Source organism: Sminthopsis crassicaudata, chromosome 4 (genome assembly GCF_048593235.1).
Source record: "Sminthopsis crassicaudata isolate SCR6 chromosome 4, ASM4859323v1, whole genome shotgun sequence".
Lineage (NCBI taxonomy): Eukaryota > Metazoa > Chordata > Mammalia > Dasyuromorphia > Dasyuridae > Sminthopsis > Sminthopsis crassicaudata.
In genome coordinates this window covers 277,853,934-277,872,862 of record NC_133620.1, presented here as the reverse complement: position 1 = coordinate 277,872,862, position 18,929 = coordinate 277,853,934, and the positions used below count along the sequence as shown (strand labels likewise).

The 18,929-nt window shown below is 40.3% G+C and overlaps 1 protein-coding gene across 2 annotated transcripts in view; it reads right to left on the bottom strand.

Annotated features, from left to right (window-relative positions):
- CCND3 (cyclin D3) overlaps positions 1–18,881 on the bottom strand; it is a 119,041-nt gene extending 100,160 nt beyond the window's left edge. Inside the window, exon 1 of one of the 2 annotated variants that reach the window (XM_074310943.1) lies at positions 18,587–18,881. The gene's annotated coding sequence lies outside the window, so the exon portion shown is untranslated. The remainder of the gene's footprint in view (positions 1–18,586) is intronic. The other variant, XM_074310944.1, reaches the window with a different exon arrangement.
- Positions 18,882–18,929: the final 48 nt, after the last annotated feature.

Below are 18,929 nucleotides of genomic sequence, written 5' to 3'. Positions count from 1 at the left end.
TCAAAGAGATAGCTAGTTTGTGTAAATAAAATCAAGTTGCTAAGAATAGAAGGAATATAGAAAATTGGGAAGAAACTCTCATTGACAATCTCTCAGATAGGGTGTGAGTGTGTTGGGATACTGCTATAGTACAGGAAATGATGAGCTGATTTAGGATAACATGGAAAGGCTTGGACCAATGAAGGAAGATGCTATTCATCTACACAGAAAGGGAAAAGAAGTCAAAACATGCATATTATGGTTTTGCATATATGTTTACAAGTGTACATATGTATGGGCATGTTTATGAATATCTATGTAAATGTATTTTAATTGTAGCCTTCTTTGGGATGGGAAAAATACAGTAAAAAGTATATAGTAGAAAATAAAAACAACTTAGAAGGAAGCAAAGTATGGAGTAGATACACATATGTATATATGCATATACATATATTATGTATATATAAATACACATTGGTAGGCCTTATATAAACAAGAGTTATTAATATTTCTTTTTTTTTTTTTTTTTTTTCTTCTGAGGCTCAGGGTCACACAGCTAGGGAGTGTTAAGTGTCTGAGATCAAATTTGAACTCAGGTCCTCCTGACCTCAGGGCCGGTGCTCTATCCACTGCGCCACCTAGCTGCCCCTATTAATATTTCTAAAAGAAAAAATATAAGCAGCAACCACTTAGAAAAATATCCAATCTCATGAACAGATAAATAAATTGCAAAAACCATGTGGTAGGCCTTCCCACTCATTAAAATCAAATCAAAAATTAAACAAATAAACAAAAGGGATAAGCCCATTGCTACTCCTTCACCTGGATCATGGCAAAAACTTCTGAATATGTTTCTCTACTTTCTCAGCCTTCTCACTGCCCCCCAACTCTATTTTCCACACAAATTTGAGATCTTCCTAAAGCCATGTTTTTCTCATGGTATTTACCTCAAACTATTTTTTAATAGTTTTTAATATAGACCAAATCCTAGTTTAGATCTTTCTGTCTTTATCTGCAACTACTCCCCTACATATCTCACTACACTCAACTACTCTTTTTTCCCTAAACATATCTCATACTTTCTTCTTTTGTGTATTTATTTGTTCATTCAATTCCTTCCCAGCATCCACCTGGGTAATAGCACCTACCTTAATTTCTTTCTATCAAAATGTGCCTACCTATCTCAACCCATCTCAAAAGTCATCTCTTCCCCAGAGACTACCTTGATTTTCTCTTCCCACTTCTGGGCTTCCCAAGTCAAAAGTGAAATTCTGAACGCTTGTGGCATTTTTTACTTCTCAGGATACAACTCTTTCAGGGCGGGGGTTGCATATTAATCATCTGAACATTTCTTCCCTCCAGTATTTCCCCCCCCTCCATCCCTATCTTTTTAGCACCTCATACAGTCCCTTGCATGTATTAGATGCTCCAAAAATTGATGAATGAATGAATGGGAAGAAGAGGGGTGTTGAGATATGATGGGGTCAAGGGGAGAGAGGCAATGTCAGCAAGATGAGGTAACCCATCCAAACGGCTCAACCTCTGGACCAGGGCTGCCTCTTTCCCTCACCTGAGATGCCCAGGACTGAGTCCTGCCTTTCTCTCTGAGGTAGTCAGTGTCAGGGCACAGCTCGCCCACACACCCCAGGAGTGCACCACACCCCTGCTGAGGCCTTGCCATTGGGGGAAGAGAAAGGAAGGGAAAGAGGATGGGTGGGGGGATAGGGGGGAGGAGATTTGTTTGCACCATGACCACAGTTGGGGCTGCTGTGGTCAGGGCTGATTCATCCTGTGCTCTCCAGAAGTGTTGGTCTCATAGCCCCACCTAGCCTGATTGGCACTCACCTCCACCCACCCCTGCTTCCTGGGCCTGGACCTAGAAAGCCTGCGTCTCATCTGTGATCCCTAACCGTCTGTCAGTTGGCCTGCTCTGATTAAGGAGGCCATTCCTTAGCCTCAGGAAAAACCTCTACAGGTTTTGCTTCTTTTCTCCCACCTCATGTCCTTTCCTGGAGAAGCCTAACGTTCCCTGGTTTTGTGACAAGGGGATCAAAGGGAATTCCCAAATGGTCTTCACCTTCACAGTGTTGTATGAAATACTAACAGTACAAAACCGGTACTTCATCAGGGTGGGAGAACTCTGACAGGCCATCTCTGCTTGCTACTCAATAAGATAATTTTTATATTATTTTATATTCCTCCTGTTAAATGCACATGCACCCCATTACACACACACACACACACACACACACACACACACACACACACACACACACAAACACCTTTAGCAGGAAAATCTGAACCAGGAATCCTGAGTTTGCTCTTTATCCAATAGCCTAAGGAAAATTCCCAGGGTAAGAGCATTTTTGTACCACTCCCTTTTTTCTACTCCCTTGCCCTTACACAATACCTTAGCAACTCCTTCCCCCTCTTTAGGGAGAAAACACTCAAAAATCTCTCAAGCCCCTTGTTCTTTGCCCTGTTGCTCTGATAGCACTTTAAGGTTTACCAAACGTTTTATATTCTTGAGTGCATTCATTCCTTACAAAGAAGCAGTGAGAGGTAGGAACAACAAGCATGATTATCTTCATTCTACAGATAGGGAAATTGAGGTTCAGAAATGTGAACTGAACCATGCCAAGTCCAACAATTAGTAGTCGATTCCAAAGCTTCTCTCACTCTATTCAGTTTGATTCAATACTCAGTTATCAAGACCTACAGTGTTCCTGGAAGTGAGATACAAAGAGAAAAGTGGAAAATGGTTCCTAACCTCAAAGCGCTTATATTCTGGGATAAGGGAATGGCATGGACACCTGTAGGGGAAGAAGTGATCCTTCATTGCTTATTCCACTATATCAGACAGTTTTGGTCTCCTTATTTTTACTATCTTCCTTCTCCCCTCTCTTTCATACTTAAAAGATTTCTGTCTTTTTTTCATTTTTAAATGTTTTATAAGTGTTTTTATTACTGTTATTTCCCAGTGAGTCACATACACACAAAATTCTCCCTTGTATCAAATAAATACAGTTAAACAAAACAAATCAAGACCTAAGTATGTTTAAAAATGTAGTCTCATTCTCTACCAAGTGCAAGACGTATTTCTCCATCAGTCCTAATGTCACTCTTAAGCCATGTTTAAGGATTAGGAATGACTATAGTTCTCAGGTCCTATATTGCTGTGTCCTTCCCCAACAATGAGCTAGAAAATGACAAAAATGTGTAGGGAGGAGCTTCAGACATGCCAGAATCCATGCATATAGTATATTTCCAGTGGCTAATTTAAATCATTTATTAATCATTTAGCATATGTTACTATGTGTACAAAGTTGTGCTAGGTGCCTCATCTACAAAGGCAAAAATGAAAAAGAGGATCTGTTTTTTAGGAGCTTAGTTTCTACAGGGTATCCTTACAAAAGACACAAGGCTTAACCTGAAGCAAGGGGATTTCCATTAACGTGACTTCCCTCTGGATGGTGAAGGTTGTTAGACACAGGAACAGGTACTACCAGAGCAGTTGCAAAATCTCTAGCCAAAAGGTAGGGGATGACTTTTCAGCTTTAAAGCACTGGGTGGGGGTGGAAAGTCTGGAATGCCCTGGTTAATTCCTTGGGTCAGTGTTATAAGGTTTAGGAGAGATGCAAATCTGCCTCACAGAGTAGTCTCTGTATATGAGTATACAGTATACTATTATACAGTATGACTGTATTGTTATACAATATTACTGTGACCTGATGGGGAACCTCAAATGTACTGAAGTGAATGTGATAAAATGTAAACAGGGGGTTTAGAAAATGCTAACACTTCAGAAAAGAAAAAAACATCAGGCAGGATGTGTGTGGGAAGTGAATGAGAATTCTTAACATGCTAATCCATACCTGGCTGACTTTAATAGCATTGACCTCACCAGGTTGTTGGCAAGATCAAGTGAGATAATATCTGTAAATTGCTTTGCATATTTTAAGCACTGTAGAACTATTATTATGTAAATATTGAGCATGAAATGAATTATTATTGTTGTTGTTGTTAACAATAGTAATAGTAGTTTTCTACCCCAGATAGCCCAGTGATTCTTAAAAGGTTTGAATAGAAATGAAAATCCTTTACAGGAAAAAAAAAAAGTCATTCAGAAGTAAGGAATCTGAGTTACTGAGCAAGGAAGGCCTAGAATAGGGGCCTTTAAAGGATGTCTCCAACACTTCATTTTACATCTGGGGAAACAGAGGCCCAGAGAACTTGACTTGACCTAAGTCATACAGGTAATAAGAGCACAGCCTTCTCACTGCCTCTATTCTGTGAATGAGTTACAGGTAGTAATAACATCAAACTGAAACTCTTGCTTCTAAGACTTCTTTTCCCAGAAGAAGGAAATAATCAATCAGTCTGACAAACTTATTATGGAAAAGTTAGATTTTAGGTTGAGAGAGTAGGCCTTGGGCTCACTAAGGACAGGCTCTATTTCTCTAGGGACAAAGGAGATTTAAGAGAGCTTTAAGAGATTATTTTGCATAATAAATGTGGAAATATGGATAACAGAATTACATTTTTAACATATATTGAATTATTTGCTGTATAAGGGAAGGGGGGGGAAGGGAGGAGGAAAATTTTTTTTTTCTTTTTTTTTTTTTTTATTATATATATATATATATTTTATAATATTATCCCTTGTGTTCATTTTTCCAAATTACCCCCCCTCCCTCTATTCCCTCCCCCCGACGACAGGCAATACCATACATTTTACATGTGTTACAATATAGTCTAGGTACAATACATGTGTGCGAATATCATTTTCTTGTTGCACAATAAACATTAGAATCCGAAGGTATATGCAACCTGGGCAGACAGATATTAGTGCTAACAATTTACATTCCCCTCCCAGTGTTTCTTCTCTGGGTGTAGCTACCTCTGTCCATCATTGATCAACTGGAAGTGAGTTGGATCTTCTTTATGTTGAAGATTTCCACCTCCATCAGAATACATCCTCATACAGTATTGTTGTTGAAGTGTACAGTGATCTTCTGGTTCTGCTCATTTCACTCAGCATCAGTTCATGCAAGTCTCTCCAGGCCTCTCTGTATTCCTCCTGCTGGTCATTTCTTACAGAGCAATAATATTCCATAACCTTCATATACCACAATTTACCCAACCATTCTCCAACTGATGGACATCCATTCATCTTCCAGTTTCTAGCTACAACAAAAAGAGCTGCCACAAGCATTTTGGCACATATATGTCTCTTTCCGCTCTTTAGTATTTCTTTGGGATATAATCCCAGTAGTAGCGCTGCTGGGTCAAAGGGTATGCACAGTTTGATAACTTTTTGGGCATAATTCCAGATTGCTCTCCAGAATGGCTGGATTCTTTCACAACTCCACCAGCAATGTATTAGTGTCCCAATTTCCCCACATCCCCTCCAACATTTGTCATTATTTGTTCCTGTCATCTTAGCCAATCTGACAGGTGTGTAGTGGTATCTCAGAGTGGTCTTAATTTGCATTTCTCTGATCAGTAGTGATTTGGAACACTCTTTCATGTGAGTGGATATAGTTTCAATTTCTTCCTCTGAGAATTGTCTGTTCATATCCTTTGACCATTTATCAATTGGAGAATGGTTCGGTTTCTTATAAATTAGGGTCAGTTCTCTATATATTTTGGAAATGAGGCCTTTGTCAGAACCTTTGTTTCTAAAAATATTTTCCCAATTTGTTACTTCCCTTCTAATCTTGTTTGCATTAGTATTATTTGTACAGAAACTTTTTAGTTTGATGTAATCAAAATCTTCTATTTTGTGATCAATAATGATCTCTAGTTCTCCTCTGGTCATAAATTCCTTGGAGGAGGAAAAATTTGAAACACAAAGTTTTGCTAGGGTTAACATGGAAAACTATCTTTGCATGTATTTTGAAAGGAAAAGGCTATTAACAAAAAGAGAGAGAGACAGAGAGAGTGTTAGTTCTGCTTAATTTCAGAGTGAAATAACAGAAAAGGACAGTGACCTCAAAGTCTTGGGGCAAAGAGGCACTGCAAGGAGTGTGAAATGCAGAATGCCTGAGAAAGACTGATTAAGTAAGCTAAATAAGTAATGAACAACTGTACCTCCAAAACCATAGAACGTTAAGGCTGGAAGGGACCCCGTTGATTATCTTAATCCACCTTACTCATTCTACAGATAAGAAAATGGAGGGAATAAGGTCACAGTAAACTAGCGTTGGAACTAAGATGAAAAGCCCAGCCTCTGGATGGTCCAGTCCTCCTTTATTCATCCAAAAGTAGTGTATCAGTATCTAGGATGTACCTCATATACCTCACAATGAAGGAAAAATCCCATGCATAAATTGACTGCTGAAGGGAGAAATGTATTAGAAATACAAGGAGAAAGGCAATAAGAATATTATCAGGTAAAAATAATTATTAGGTAAAAAGTAATTAAAATTCTTAGTTTAAAAATTAGGGGGAAAGAAAAAAATTAAACATTTAAAAAAAAAAAAAAACATGGGGTAGGTAGATGATACAGTAGATCGAGCACCAACCCTGAAATCAGAAGGACCTGAGTTCCAATTCAGCTTCAGATACTTAACTTCCAGGCTGTATGACCTTGGACAAATCATTTAACCCAATTGCCTCACTCTTCAAAAAAAGGGGGAAAATAAAAGAGAAAACACAAAGATTCTGGCTTTGCAAGAGAAATATATGCCTGGGGCATACTGGAAAGGGCTTGGGCTCCAGGCCTAGTCCAGTTCTCTAATTTACTAATTGACCTGAGGCAAAATATTTCTCCTTTAAAACACCTGACTGCTCATCAGCAAAATGGAGGAGCTGAAAGAGATGGTCTCTAAGGTTCCTTTACAGATGTCCTTGAGCCTCCTTTAATCCCAAAATGTCAAGTATCATTCTCACATAGGTGCAAACTCTGGCTGCCTGAGCTATTCCATAGGCTAGTTAATCTGAGTCCTCCTCTAGTAGTCCAGCTCCAGGCCAAGCTGCTGCCTTCCATAAATACTCCTGGGCTTTTTCCTAGTATATTCACTTGCTTCCCTAATCTATCTTCCTACTACAGCAGTAAAATCCTGACTTGCTTCTCCACCTCCTCCTCCCCCTGCTTTGCACCTGCCTAATACCTGGACCTCCACACCCTATATCTGGTTTCCTTTCTCAGAACCCTAGAACCCCCACAGAAGGGGAAGGAGAAGGGGAAAGGAAACAGAGAGGATCTGAAAAGAAGGCATGAGTATGCAGCTGGAGAAAATGAGACGGAGTGAATTGTAGGCAAAATCTCGAAGCAAGCAAATTCTGTCTTCTCTGTTCTCTATCTGGGGGAAGGCTAACCTGGAAACACTGAATTATTCTCGGTTTACCTGGGGTTTCTCATGGTATCCTCAGGACAGAAAACAGGGCCTGACTGTAGTGCCTAAAATGTATACCCATAGTAGGTCCCTAAAAATGTTTATTGCCTGATTGATGGTCATATTCTCTAACCCTTCATGACCCCAAGGAAGCTTCTTAGATTCATAGAACATTAGAGCTAAGAGAATTTTAAGAAATTTTTTATTCTAAGCTCTTAATTTGAAAGATGAGGAAACTCCCCCCCCCAGAGGGGGAGATTATAATTTAATGGTCAAGTCTGGACTAGAACTATGTGGCCAGTTTACAATCTAGAATATATATATGTAAATGGCCAGTTTGCAATCTAGAACATATATATATATATATTTAGTATTTTGGTTTTTTCCAAATCCATGCAAATGTTTTCAACATTCACTTTTGCAAAACCTTATGTTCCAAGTTTTTCTCCCTTTCTCCCCATCCCCTCCCCAAGACAGCAAATAGTGCACTATAGGTTAAACATGTGCAATTCTTCTAATCATATTTCCATATTGTGCAAGAAAAATCAGATCAAAAGAGGAAAAGACATGAGGGGAAAATAAAAAGAACCAAGCAAACAACAACCAAAAAAAAAAAGTGAAAATACTATGCTTTGATCCACATTCAATCTCCATCTCTTTCTGGATGTGGATGGCACTTTCCATCACAAGTCTGATGGAATCATTTTGAATCCCCTCTGAATCATTGTTGAAAAGAACCAAGTCTATCACAGTTGATCATTACATAATTTAGTTTACTGTATACAATGTTCTATTGGTTTTGCTTATTTCACTTAATATCAGTTTATGTAAGTCTTTCTAAATTTTTCTGAAATCAATGTGCTCATCATTTCTTGTAGAACAATGATATTCCATTACATGCATATACCATAACTTATTCAGCCATTCCCAACTGAGGGGCATCCACTCAATTTCCAGTTTCTTGCCAGTACAAAGCATTCCAGTATATTTTTTACTATATTCCTCCAACTTCTTACTTCCAAAGCTCCTTGGGATTTCCAGAGAATCCAAGCTAATAGTCAATTAGTCTGACAATCTAATCATTGGTATTAATGAAAGAGGTCTAGAGGAGAAGGAAATCTTTTCTTTTGTCAAGCCTTGTGTCTCTCCAGGAAACATTCATTGTTTTAATGGTATCAGAAAGAAAAAGGGAGACTATGTTGAGAAGGAAGATGGTAGCAAAGTATACAAGTATTTTAGGATTGTCCCCAGAAGATTAAATGTGATCTCATAAAGCACTTTTTGGGGGAGGAAAGCATGAAAGTTTATAATATAAAAATATTTTTGTATCTTTGTTAAGGTACAGGAGCAGTGTAGCTGCTTGACAATCTGGGGAAACCTAAATGGTTTAAAATTCTCTTAACTCCTTCCGCCCTCTCCAAGTCTACAACATCATTCCTCTGACACTGTGACTACCACCACTCTGGTACAGAACCTCCTCACTTCACACCATATTATTGCAATAACCTGATGGTGGGTCTGTCTGCCTGCCCCAAACCTTTCCCTATTTCAGTCCATCCTCTGTTCAGCTGCCAAAGGAATCTTCCCAAATTGCAGCTGTGACCATATCATCTCCCTTCACCTTTCAATAAACTCCAATGAAGTCCTTTTATTTCCAGGATTAAATATAAAAACCTCTGTTTAACTTTTAAAGCTCTTCATAATCTGTCTTTTCCTATCTTTCCATTTGTGTTTTTTTTTTTTAATCAATCATGATTAGGTAACTTGCCCAGGGTCACACAATTAGTAGTAAATATCTGAGGCTGAATTTAACTGGGTCCTTCTAACTCCAGGGTGAATACTCTATCCCCTATGCTATCTATCCTTTCTTCTTTCCCATCCTTTAGTGCCAGGGTCCTTCTTGTTATTCTTCCTCATCCTCCTTGACCCCAGACCTAGCACTCTATTCACTTGGGATCCAACCAAAATGACAGAACTATTTCCTCACTCCAGATGCAATGTTCTGTCTACTACACATGCTGTTACACATCCTTCCTCACCTTCCCATCCCCCCGCCCCCATGTATATTATAGCTAGTTATACTTGTATAGCTTGTCTTCTCCTAGATTCCAGCTCTGGTCCACGAGAACAAGGATCTTGTTTTAACTAAATTTATGCCCAAGCTCAGTATATACTTTTCACTTAGTAGGAGCTTAATAAATGTTTTAGTGCCGTCTCTGCCACTGGTTGGCTGTGTGCCTTTGGGTAAATTTTTCCCCTCTCAGGGCCTCCCTCTGCAAAATGAAAGGCCCAGTCTAAAATGGTCTCTAAGGTCCCTTCTGGCTTGGACACTCGAGGTTGAAGGATTTTTGGATTTATTTAGGCAATGGCCTCCTTAGCGTGGGAGTCAGCTTGGCCAGGCTCTCTGCCCTGTTTTGTGAGGCTTGGTTCTAAGGAGGGTCTGTGATGCTTCCCCAATGGGCTGCTGGGAAGACTGGTTAGCAGAAAGTCTTGCTCTCTGCCCTGGAAAAAGGGTTCTGTCTCCGCCTGAGCCACTCCTGCCTCCCCCGCTCTCTCTATCCTCACTGCACTGCCCCCCCACCCCCGCCCCCCAGCTCAAAACATGCCAGGAACAGAAGCCGGAGTGTGTATGTGTAAGGGAGTGTGTGTGTGTGAGGGGGGGAGAATGGGGGCCTTGAAAGGGGATTGGATGTTTCCAGCCAGTCTTTGAGGAGACTCAGCCTGCAGACACCAGAGGACTGATGTTTTGGGGCCCGAATTAGGGTCTGTTGTCTGGAAAGCCAGAGGGAGTCATTAGCAAGTGGGAGAGAAATCCAGAGTAGCATCGAAGCTCTTAAGTGAAGCTGGATTGCTGGAGGTCCAAAGGACTGGGGACTCATGGCGCTGACATTTCCCCATCTGGAGAGCCTCTTAGGCTGGATCCTGTCCAACACCCCCACCTAGTGGTCCAAGGCGGTACTTCCCAGCTCTGCTCTTCCCTTCCCTCCCAGCTGTCCAAACCTTCTTTCCTTTTTTCCCATTCCCCACCACCCCAGCAAGAGTGCCTTAGGGGTTTGGTCCATCCTCATCATTTTATAAGACAGGAAAAGTTTATAAGACAAAAAAATTTCTCCAGAAAGGGGAAATTAACAAAGTTTGCTTTATTTGTTTAGTCATTTTTCAGTTGTATTTTATTCTAATGCCTCTTTTAGGGTTTTTTTGGCAGAGATGCTGGAATGCTTTGCCATTTCCTTCTCCAGCTCATTTTGCAGAGGAGAAAACCGAGGCAAAAGGGGGACGTGACACACTAAGTGTCTGAAGACGAATTTGAAGTCAAGTCTTCCTCACTGCACAGACCCAGCACTCTACTCACTGAACTATCTAGATCTGTCTTAACTTTGACACGTGGCCATTCACAGTTCTTCAGTTCATACAGTAACAAGGAGATCATTACTTCAAGGATACAGCTTATTCCATTGCTGACAACTCTGTGTGAGTGTGAGTGTGTGTGTGTGTGTGTGTGTGTGTGTGTGTGTGTGTGTGTTTATTTTTGTTTGGAAACTAAATTAGAACTCGTAACTATTAATACAAATTAATACAAATGCCAAGATACTACACAAAATATCCACAGGTACTTTTAAAAATAACTTTGAATTGTTCACAAACATTTCCTACATAATCCAACATACAACAGAAAAATGATACATTTTCCTTTCAGATCTGCATACAATGGAAAAACCCATTAACTACACCCAGAGAAGGAACACTGGGAATTGAATGTAAAATATTACACTACTGTCTATCCACCCAGGTTACTTATACCTTCGGAATCTAATACTTAACGTGCAACAAGAAAATTGGATTTACACACATATATTGTATCTAGGTTATACTGTAACACATGTAAAATGTATGGGATTGCCTGTCATCTAGGGGAGGGAGTAGAGGGAGGGAGGAGAAAATCTGGAAAAATGAATACAAGGGATAATGTTATAAAAAAAATTACTCATGCATATATACTGTCAAAAATGTATAATTATAAAATTAATTAAAAAAAGAAAAAAACATTGTTAGTAACTCTTATACTAGAACACCTTTTTTTTTTTTTTTTGGTGGAGTCAAAATTTGACTCTTTGAATCTCCACTGCCAGGTCTCATATCTATTCCTTCTTCTGAAATAGCAAAGAATAAATCTGACTGAAGTTTGATCTATTGGAAGGAAGGCTGGACTTTAAGTCAGAAGATCTATGTTCTACCATCATAGCACTGGGTAAGTCACTTAATTTCTATTAGGCCCATTTTTCTCACCTGGAAAATGGAAGAAAGTGTTTTGTAAACTATAATTGGTTAAGTCTTGGTCCTGTGATTTCACTGGTTTAAAGCTGGGCATCTTAAATTTTTTCTACTCATGACCCCTTTTGACCCAAGAAATTTTTATGTGACCCTGGACACATAGGTATATAAAATATGTATACAAAATCAAGTATTTACTGATAATAAAACATAATTTCCTGACCCACATTCAGTTATGAGATGAGTTTAAGAAGTTTTGGTCTAAAGGAATTCATAGAAACTTACTCTATAAAAGCAGGTCAGCACCAGATCTGCAACATATAATTTGACAAAGTAGCTTAGAACATTGAAAGGTTAAATGGCTTGTTCAGGGTCACACAGCCAATATATGTCAGAGGCAGTATTTAAACCCATATATTTTTTTGACTTTAAGCTGCTTCTAAAGCTATAAAGTACTATAGAAATGGGCTGACCACCGCTGAGGTGCTTGAAGACAATTATTTTGTTACTCCTACATTCTCTCTTCTTCATGAAAAACATACTCAATTCCTTTAATTAGTAAAGCAGTGGTGTCAAACTCAAATAAAACAGGACTACTAAATCTTATATAAGGATTCCTGCAGGAGCACATAGACTTAAATATTACATATTAACATGATCTATGTTTTGTGGTATTTTTATCTGTTTTGTTAAATATTTTCCAATTATATTTTAACCTGGCTTTCAGGGACAGGAGGGAATGTTATAGGTTATATATTTAACACTTCTGCAATAAAGGATTTAGTCCCAATTTCAATTGGAAAGTTTTTTCTTCTAATATCAATTGTCCCTGCTGTGGTCCATTTTCTTTGGTTCTATCCTCATAGGATCAATAACCACTGTGTATATATAGTCCTACCTAAAAATTAAATATTTTGTTTGTTGTTTTATTTTGGGAAGGCAATCAGGTTAAATGACTTGCACAGTGTTATACAGCTAGTAGGTATCTGAAGCTAAATTTGAACTCAGGTCCTCTTGCCACAAGGATTCCTCCATCCATTGTGCCATTTTAGCAGTTTCTTAATTTAAAAAAATAATAAAATTTGAAATATTTGGGCTTCTCCTCAGGTGGTACATTGGATAGAGTACTGAGTTCAAATTTGACCTGACACTTCCTAGTTGCAAATAAAGCTCTACCTCTCTCTCTAGTCAATAGGTGATTCTACTTCTGGGAATTTGATTGTTTTGTTTAGTAGTCATTTGTTTGCTTATTCTTTACACACTTCAAAGAATGGGGGGGAGAGGAAATCAGTGAACCAAGGATGTGAGGAGGAAGTAGGAAGGCTGGGGAGAAGGGCATCAAAGGATGAAAAGAAAGTGTTAGAATTCCAAGACTTTGCACAGGTATTAACATCATTCTCTTTTAATTCTGATAACACCCATTTCTAATTTCCTGGGGTTATATCCAAAGATCTACCCTATGACAAGTTGCCTCAGTTCCTGCCTGGAACCCACAGGGTTTAAAATTTAAATATCTCTGTGGGTAAGGTAAACACATGTGCTGCTCAGCTGGGAAAAGGAAATTTGGCACTGGCCCAGCATCCTCCCCTAACCCCTACCCCACCCCGAGCTTCCGTTGTGTGGTTTCTTAAGAGTACAACTTATTCTCCACTGTAATCTGTGGGCAGAAAGCCAAAATCTGCCTCCCTGCTCCTTTGGAACTCAGGAACTAGAGATCAGTAAACCAATAGAGGGTTTGAGTCAAGTAGTAGGCTAAAGGGATAATAGAGATAATTGTAAAATTCTATCAAATGCATTACAAAGTAACTTTGCAAGGCAAATGTGGGGGAGGTTTGGCTAGACTATAACATCCACGGGAAAGAGATAGGAGAGTTTTAGTGGACTGCAAATTCAGTATGAGTCACAGTGAGAAATAGCAGCCACAAAGGCCTGAGTGATCTTCTACAACTTGAAGGAGAGGCAGGGCCCTCTCAAAGGACCTGGTAGTTGGGTCCTCTGAGTCAGGCTCCTCTGAAGGGTTAAGTTTAGTTCACCGCTTAGGAAGCTTAGGGCAGGCATAATGAGGAGGGGTGACTAGGAGGGGAAGGGTTTTGAGACTTAGCCATAGGAGGATAAGCAGAAGGAATTGAGGATGTTTAGTCTGAAGGAGAGAAAGCTCAACAGGTACATAACAACTGTCTTGAAGCATTTGGATTGTTCTGCGGAAAAAGGTTTAAAGATTTCTTTTACTTGGCTCCAGAAAGGCAGATCTTGGAATAATGAGGAAAAGTTACAAAGAGGCAGACTTTGTGTCCATGTAAGGGAAAATATTCTAGCAATTAGACCTGTCTAAAAGTAGAAGAGGTTGGCTAGAAGGGATGGGTTCCTTCTCACTTGAAGTTTTCATATGGGGGTGGGGTGAATGCCACTTTCTGAGCAGGGAATCTCCGCTAGGGAGTGATTAGTCTAGAAGTTTTTGGAGTTTATCCCATTGATCACATTCTGATTCTCTGAAGTGAAGGGGAATATGTTATAAGAGAATTGTAACTCCCTTTGTCTGCTAATCAACCTAAGATTCGTTCAAAATCTTAACTGAAAAAGGACAAGGCCTCCCACTTTATCCAGGGCCATCTTCAGATATCTTGATCTGTATCTTGTCACTGGACATGGCTCTGGAGGGAAAAATGAGGCAGGTGACCTTGCACAACCTTCCCTTACTCAAATCCAATCACTTGCATGTTATAGCCTGACATGTTCCTGATGTCATGGTATTCTTTGAGAATGAAGGAAAAACAATAACCCTCATGTTGAGTTGTTGTTTTTGGTTTTTTTTTGTCAAATACTCCTTGATTTTTTTTGCCCAAATCAATGAGGAGTCAGAAATGGGTTGTATTCTGAAATCTACCAATCTGTGATTGATTGATGCTCTATGACTTCCTATTGTCAAAAGTTGGGCCAACCTAGTTTTTTTTGCCTCTTTGCTACAAAAAATAAAGGATCACAGTTTTGAGAGTAGACAGAAGCTTTGAAGTCACCAAGTCCAATGTCTTCATTTTAAAGATGAGGAATCCAAGGCAAACAGAAATTAAATTACTACTAAGTTCATACAACTAGTAAGTATCTGGAACAAGATTTGAATCCAGATTCAGGAAGATTACAAATCCCATGCTTTATTTATTACATCAGGTTACTTATCCAAATTTACCCCTTTGAATATGCCTTTAATATACACTGAGATCAGACATACAAAGCAGAGACCCTCTAAGCCTTATGAAGTGGTACAACCATAGAGAGAAACCAAGTTTGTGGAAAGCACAATGGCTTGGAAATTATGCTGTGGAGGTCTGGCATCATTAGCATGTTCTTAGCCTGATGCTTGGAAATTATTCTGCTCCAAGCAACTCAAAACTTCCAGAGACATAATGGAATATAACTATTGATTGGCAACCGGGGAAGCAGGAAGATCATCCAGAGAGAATTCTTGCAACTTCTCTTGCCCCTCACCACACTCTTAACATCTGACACTTAGAGATCAAACTTCTGAACATTTCCCTTATCTTATTCTTCCTTAACAGTCACCAAAGTAGACCTTTCCTCTTCCAACCTAAATAAATTAGAGGGGCATGACTTGGATGTCTTAAAGATTGACAAGAATGGTAGTATCTTTATTTTCCTAACTCAATGTTTTCTAGTTTCTTAAAACACTCTGTTCAGAAGATTCTTTCTTTCAATCCCTCATGGGAGGGACTCCTTTTCTTTCTTCCTGGTGAGCAAGACATATGTGGGGAAGCACATTAACATCGAGAAAACAATATTTAAAAAAGATATTATGCCAGTGATCCAATCTCTTATAACCTATTCTCAAATCCTTTAGGGCAACTCTAGGAAGTGAACAACACAGATGGGGATTTATCTTCTAATCCTTCCCAGAGCTGATCTTTGCTCCCAAACGCTCCTTTATAATACATAAGAAATTATTTTGGGAAACTGCTATGCTGATTTTACTACCTTCAGCCTCATCCCTATTTCATCAAATACATACTTCACATGCTCAGATCTTATCATTTCATACCTCAACCCAAAATCCTACAAGGACTCACTATTACCTATCAATAGGTATAAAGTGCTCGGTTTGGATCAGGAAGAACTTGCATTAACCTCCACCACCAAATACCCGTTGTATTTCCCTGGGCATGTCCCTTAACTTGTTTGCCTCTGTTTCCTTGATTGTAAAATGGTAATAATAATAATATCTACCTCAAAGAGTTGTTGTAAAGACCACATGAGATATTATTTGTAAAATACTTAGTGCTCCACCCTTCCCTTTTAACCTTATTTTATATATCTCCTCAAATTGTGCTTTAGTCAAAGTGACTACTTGCTGGAATTCATACATCTGCATGGTCCTGCCTAATGTTTTAGTTGACACTACTCCTGGAGTCTAAAATGCTGCCCTTCTCCCAACTCCTATTAAAATCTTCAGCCTTTGAGAATTAGTTTAAATAATACTCCTCCAAGAAGTTTTTCATGATCTCCAGTCAAAAAAGGCTTTCCCCCCTCCTCCTCAGACCTTATCTAGCATGGTGCTGTGCTCCTCATCTAACACAGTGAGGGGCTCCTCTTCCAGTACTGTGCCATTTCACCTTGAAATTATCATAACTTTCCTATTAGAAAGCAAGATGGTGCAGTGGCTAGGAAATTCTGAGTTCAAATCCAACCTTAAACACTTAATGGTTGTGATATCCTAGGCAAATCACTTAATCTTTACACCATTTCCTTATCTCTAAAATAGAGATAATAATACTGTCTACTTCCCAGGATCATTGTGAGGACAAAAATGAGACAAATATGAGAATATTTCTGAAGTACTATACATATGAGGCAGAGGAACAAAACATTTGAAAAGCAGCTAATCACTGTGCTAAGCTAGAGGGCTTAGCTCTCTAAAGTCAGAGAAAATGTTTTATCTCTCTTCTTATCTTTTTCAGTGCCTTATGGTGTCCTCAACATTAACATAAATGTTAGTTGAATTGCTTACCTCATATGTGCTGACCTGTTCCCAGTCCAACATAACCAAATGAGTATCTTTTGCGTGCCAAGGGAAGAAGCAAGAGGAGGACCCATTCTGTGTTTTTGGTCTGGACACAGGTATGAGTCTTGGTTTGTTCAAAATCTCACTACCAGAACTATCAGTGGGCTAAGGAACAAGAGCTGAACTTGACATCTGAGTTGTGTGGTTATCTCAGATCTCAGCATGTTCCAGACACTGAAAAAAGATAAGGCATCTGCATAGACTCTAGGTTTTAGCTGATAGCTTTGCTCAGAAGAGAGAACAGAGAATCATGGTATTTGGAGCTGGAAGATCTTGTTCCCATACAGATGAAGAAACCAAGATACACAAAGGCAGAGTTTATTCCTGAGGTCATAGAGCTGATAAGCAACAGAGGTCAGATTCAGATACAGGTATTAAGGCTGCAAACTTCTATCCATTACATTAGGCTATTGTGGTTAGAGATCTCAGAGGCACAGCTGCTATTTTTTTCTTGTCCAGAGCAGGCAACTAGTTGGGTGGTTCTTGGGCCAAGATCTGAGGGAATGAAAGTCCTGGGACCCCAGAGCAAAGAAGCTGACTCCCTTTACTGTGTAGTCTGTCTCCTCAGAGGCCTGAACCTCAATAAAAGTCTAAGATTGATTCCTGGAAGAGATGACTTGGAAGATCAGTGACTAGAGATCTGTAGCTCCGTGTTTGCAGCCCCTGGTCCAATAACCCTTCACTGCTCTGTTTTTCTTTGTCCCTTTCTAACATAAGCATTCATTACTTTTTTTTTCCTTCTTTCTTTTCTTTTCTTCTTTCATTGACTTTCTCAAACACTTCATGGCGTGAAAAGAAGCAGGGAACATTACTTGCTCATTGAGTAAGCTCTGATCAGTCATGTCAATTCAACTTAAATAGTTCTTAAGCTAACATATGCAAGGCAAGTAGTGCCTGTTAGCTAAGGTGAATGCAAAAATAGACAAAATGCAGGACCTGTTTCTGAAGGACATAAAATATAGTACGAGGGAAAGACAATACCCAATTAACTACGGTCCAAGAGAAACTATGATAACTGCAAAGGAAAGTTCCAGGTAAAGTGTTATAAGAAACCCGAGGAGAGATGGGCAAAACCACCAAAGCAGAAGGCAATAACCAGCAAGACATGGGCAGCCTATCTCTGGGTACTAGACAGGGCAGAATTGTGACCAGACCTTAGTGACTCTCTGATTAAATTAATTATTAAGAATTTCCTCGATGCATAGGTATTTTTGAATGATGCAAGCTCTAGAAACCTGGGGATGGCAATAACATAGAAGAGGGGATTGAGCTAAAGGTTAGAATTATCCCCCATTTGACTGTAAATAAGCCCCTGTAGGTGGAGCTTGTTTACTACCCATCTCCATTTCTAGCGCCTGGAACAGTCTTGAGCCGGGCGGTGGAAAGCGTGTGCATGTATGTGCATACTCACATACACCCAGTCATACAAGTATACGTGTTCAGTGTACACGCGTGTATGTATGTGTATCAACTGGCCCCCAAAGCTTGGGTCCTAGCTCCCCGTTCAAGCCCTCTGACCCTTTGCCTGGGAGAGGGTGCGCTATACATGGGACAGAAATATAATGGGATTTAGAGTTCCAGGGGACTTTTGAGATCGATAATTCCCTCGTTGAAGTGATAAGGAAGATGAGAGGTAAGTGGATTTTTGAGGAACCAGAGGGAAAATCAGCTGCCGCGGACCTCGGCAGCTACCTTAGAGCGGCTCCTTAGACTCCACGGTTCCCGGATCAGAGCCCTCCCCAGCGGCTTAAAATGGAATGCCTGCAGCCCATTCCCCACCCCCCTTTCCTTTGGACTCTGCGATCCAGCCCGCAGTGCTCCTGGGGAACCCGCGCGGACGCGGGTAGGGGGCCGGAAAGCTGCGCGAACTAGATTCGAGCCCCACCTCCCCGGACCTGTTCCATCCGACAGCTCAGCCGCCTACCTAACAGGTGAGTCCCGGAGTCCTCCCTTCGCACCCTCTTCCTCCCGGCACCGACGCTCGAGCTCCACAATCGTGTCCTTCGGGCAGGCCGTCACTGACACGGCGCTGGAGTGCGGGAAGAGAGGCTCCATACCTGCCCAGACCGCTTCCATCTCGACCCCTCCTCCGCTCCCGAGCGGGGTGTTTACAATTTCGGTGCTGCGCTAGGGATTCGACGCTTGAAGTTGGGCAGGAAGTGGGGAGGAGGGGGCGGGGGAGACGGAGGGGGCTGTGGGTTCCTGCTGCAGAGGTATCGCGTCCCCCTTCGCTTCCCCACCGCCCCCTCTCCTGAGACTGGGGGGGC